The following is a 4,634-nucleotide window of genomic DNA, read 5'->3' as shown; positions in this document are numbered from 1 at the left end:
CATGTTTATAATTGTTCTTTTGAGTTCCATGTCCTGCATTATCTCCAGGGGGTTTTTATTATATGCCTCTAGATGACTATGCCAATAGTTGGGTATATGTTATTTTGGTTTTTCTTGTTATTATTCTCTGTAATTTTGACATGTGAATTTCTTTTGTAGTTTCTGATTCTTGTGTGAGACTCAAGCCTTCATTTTAGGTCTGCTTCTTTTTGTAAACTTTATATACCTTTGTGGTTTACTTTTTGGGCATGAAAAGCTGGATCCTCTAAGCTTCCGGTTCTCTCTTTTGATTTTATATTGGAGTGGCCAGATTGCTTTAGTCTTCAGGAATTCCCACAGAGGCCCAAGTCAGATGAGGATCAGATGCTCTTAGGCTTTCTCCTAAGGTGTGGATCCCTCAAGGAAAGATGTTGTCCTCAGGAATTTGGGGGTTGCACTGGCCTGGGAGCCAGGCCCATGGAAGATGCTGGTCTCAGGCAGCTGGTGGCCATGCCACCCAGAGATGCAAAGGGAGATGGGGGCAGGAAGCGGCCCCAAGGGTTCCTGGGTACTTCCCTGAGGAACTGGGTTGGTCTGGATGCAAAGGATCAGGAAACCGATTGGTCAGTCCAGGTGTCCAGGAAAGAGGCTGGTGGGTTTTGCTTCCCAGGGAAGCAGAGGGAAGTGAGGGCGGTACCAGGCCCAGAGGGCTCCTGGGGACCCCTAGAAGGAACTGGGTTGGTGTAGATGCAAAGGATCAGGAAGCAGTCGTGGTTCTCCCGGTGTCTGGGGTGCCAAGACATAGAATGGGACAATACCCAGGCTAGGAGGAGAGATGGGTTGAGGAGATGAGAGGGTGAATGAGGTTGAGGCAGTCAAGGCACATAGGGCGCGAAGGACTTACCTGGGAGAGAGGCCTGCCCTACCCGGGAAGCAGAGGGAGGTTAGGGCAGGACCAGGCACAGAGAGCTCCTGGGGACCTTGAGAAGGAACTGGGTTCGTCTGGTTGGTTGCAAGGGATCAGGAAGCAGTGGTGGTTCTGGGCCGAGAGGTCATTCCCGGTTATCTTTTTTTGTGTGTGTGTAACAACATACAACAGGAAATGTGCCACAGTTTTAATAAGGTTTTAGGGAGGCACAGGACACACAGTGGTACACACAGTAGTGTGAATACCCAATTATGCCTGTGACTCCAAAAAGGATCTCTAATCCATTCTCTTAAGCACAGATTGCATTACTGCTATGGTGTCTTCTATTAAATATCACGACTATAGTATCTTGATTTTTATTTTACATAGAAACTTACTTTTTAAATTTTTCTGAGACATTTAGGATTTCTGTAACACTTCATAAATGTGTTTCATATCTTTTCTCCCCCCTTTTATTGTTTTGTTTTATATTTTGATTTTTATAAATCTATGTTCTACTAAAATATTTTGTTTCCAATATTGATCTTATTTTAAAAATAAGTTCTTTTAAATATATCTTATTTGAGAATATTTTCAAATTTACAAAAATTAGAAATATAAAAATAACACATAGAATTCTATGTTAGTCAGACTTTTCATAGCTATGAGAAGCACCTGATCAGAACAGTTTAAAAGAGGAAGGGTTTAATTGGCTCTGCAATTTCAGATGCTTCAGCACAAAGTTGGTTGAGTTCATTGCTTTGGGTCTGAAAGGAGGCAGACTGTCATGGTGGCAGAAGCATATGGCAGAGCCTGATTATTTCATGTCTTCAAGGAAGCAAAGAGAGACAGGAATGGGCTAGGGACAAGATGTCTTCAAACCGTGCTCTGGGGGACCTTCTTTCTTCTTGGCCACACCTCCTAAAGTTTCTAGCACCTCCCAAAATAGCACCACCAGTGGGGTCCACACATGGGGTGGGCATTCATATTTAAGCTATAGCAGATACTCATATACTTCACTAAGGTCCAGTATTGTTCACATTTTAACCCCTTTCTTAATTTGTTTCCTCCCTCCCTCCCTTCCTACTTCCTTTTTCTTCTTACATATATATCCAGAATATGTATATAAATATATACACACATAATTTTTTAATAAAATCCCATAAGTATAAGTTATGTGCTTCATGGTCTTGTACCCCTAAATATTTTAGTATGCATCTACTAGGAATAATGACAGTCTCTTACATGACTACAGCTTTGTTATCCATTTCTTAAATTTACATTGATAAAATACATCTGTCTGATCTGCTCCATATACAGTTTATCAGTTGAGCAAATAATTCCCTTTATATAATTTTTGCCCACCATTACAGGATCCTGTGTGTAATTACTTTTAACTGTTACACAACTTCTTGGAGGCTCCTTTCCCTATAACCCTTTGTATTGGTTTCTTTGGATTTCCATAACAAGGTACTGCAAACTAGGTGACTTAAATAACAGAAATAATGTAGTCTCACAGCTCTGAAGTCCTAAGTCTAAGATCAAGGCATCCACAGGGTCTTGCTCCCTGTTCAAGCTACAGGGAAGTGTTACCTTCAGTATTTCCATCCCTTTCTCCCCATGTGCATGTCTGGGTCTGAGAGAAGGCAGGCTGTCATGGTGTCAGGAGCATATGGCAGAGCCTGCTTATCTCATGGCATCCAGGAAGCAAAGAGAGACAGGAAGGGCCAGGGACAAGATGCCTTCCTGCCCTTGTTTGTTTGTTTATCTTTGTCTTTTTGAGACAGGGTTCCCCTGTAGCTCCAACTGGCCTGGAACTCTGCCTCCAAAGTACTGGGATCAAAGGTGTGTGCCACCATGCTGGGCTCTGTCATTTCATAAGGATACAAGTCAGGTTGTATTAGAGCCACATTTTAACCTGATTACTCCCTGCAAATAATCTATCTCCTAGTAAGGTCATATTCAGAGTTATTAGAGGTTAAGACTGCAACACATGGAGTCACGTTGGAGTGAGCATAACTCAACCTACAGTGCTCACTTAATTGCCTATTTTCTCAAAAAGTGCTTTCAAATAGCTCCAGCTGACCTGGAACTCACTATTTAGACCAGCCTGGCCTTGAGATCTGACTGCTTCTGCCTCTTGAGTGCTGGGATTAAAATCATGCACCACCATGCCTGGCAAGATACTATTTTTTAAAGGCTGTTTGAATTCTGGGCATGGTGGCGCATGCCTTTGATCCCAGCACTGAGGAGGCAGAGGCAGGTGACTCTCTGTGAGTTTGAGGCCAGCCTGGTCTACATAGGGAGTTCCAGGCCAGCTGGGGCTACGGGGGGACCCTGTCTCAAAAAGACTCCCCCCCAAAAAAAGTATCTCCTCAATGTTAGTATTCATTAAGCTATATTATAGTTTATTTAAGTTATACTGTAAACCAAAAATTGATACATAATAATAAAATGACATAATTTATGGTCCCCATTCCTGGGAGAAATGCAGTCTGAATCTCTGCAGCAGATTACTTAATGTTTCTGTCTGGATGCCTGCTTGTCACCACAGGACCATATAAATAGCTTCTTTCTATAAGTTATATTATTGCTCATAAAACAGATACTTTCTAAATTGGAAGTTCTGAAGATTTAGTGAAGAATTTATCCTTTGGTGTGTCTGTTATACCTGAGCATGAATCTGTTGGTGTGAAGTCATCACAAGCAGTGAGACTGATGAAGTGACACATAATGGTCTGTGACGGTAAGTGTGATATTTCACTAAAATACAAGCCATTTCTAGTTAAATAGTTGATTGATGCATAAAATAGAGACAAAAATTATAAGGTATATTATAAAGAATAAGTTTATTAAAGTTAAGAAGCAGGAATTCTATAACGATTTAAAGTTCTATATTTTAAACTTTTTTAAAAAAAATTTTATACATATGGGTGTATTTCCTGCATGTAGGTAGATGCACCCATGTTGTACAATGCTTGTGGAGGTCAGAAGAGGGTGTTGGATCCCCTGGCACTGGAGTTATAAATGAATGTTAACCACCATATGGGTGCTGTGAATCGAACCCAGGTCCTCTGCAAGAGCAGCCAGCACTCTTAACCAATGAGCCAACTCTCTAGCCCTATATTTTAAATTCTTAAGATACTTGGCAGAGCATTTTAGAATTTTCAAAAATGATTTTGAAAAACTAAATGATTAAGCTATAAGAGTTCCCCTATCATGTATGCCTCTGAATTAACATTTCCCTATATTACTTAGGAAATATATATTAATTATTCAAAAGTACAAAATCATTTTTCATATATAGTATGTTTTATACTAATCAGGATAAATATTTTCAAATGAAGGCAAAATTATTACCTGGACTTGATCGTACAGGCTTATAATCCCAGCTATTCAGGAGACTAAGGCAGGAAGATCATAACTCAGGGCATGCCAGAGTTACAGAGTGAATTTAAGACCAGTCTAACCAATTTAGTGAGACCCTGTCTCAACATTAAAAGTAAGAAGAGTACTTGGGGTAGAGCTCAGTGTTAGAGCATTTAACTAGCATGTGCAAGGCTGAATTCAGTCCTTAGTACCATTAAGAAAGAAAGTAAAAATATTTTTCCTCACAGCATATTAGAAACTCTGAGAGCAAAAGTAAGGACTCCTGGGCTGGAGAGATGGCTCAGTGGTTAAGAGCACTGACTTCTCTTGCAGAGGACCTGGGTTCGATTCCCAGCACCCACATGGCGGCTATGAACCC

General features: G+C 40.7%; 1 protein-coding gene and 1 pseudogene across 11 annotated transcripts in view; one reads left to right on the top strand and one right to left on the bottom strand.

The window, feature by feature from the left end:
* Lrba (LPS responsive beige-like anchor protein) overlaps positions 1-4,634 on the top strand; it is a 674,454-nt gene that overhangs the window by 529,561 nt on the left and 140,259 nt on the right. The window lies entirely within an intron of this gene.
* LOC115067823 lies at positions 1,069-1,181 on the bottom strand (annotated as a pseudogene).

This window comes from Nannospalax galili, unplaced genomic scaffold, assembly GCF_000622305.1.
Source record: "Nannospalax galili isolate Female #2095 unplaced genomic scaffold, S.galili_v1.0 scaffold305, whole genome shotgun sequence".
Lineage (NCBI taxonomy): Eukaryota > Metazoa > Chordata > Mammalia > Rodentia > Spalacidae > Nannospalax > Nannospalax galili.
The sequence above is the reverse complement of the archived record's forward strand: the minus strand, read 5'-3'. Positions and strand labels throughout refer to the sequence as shown.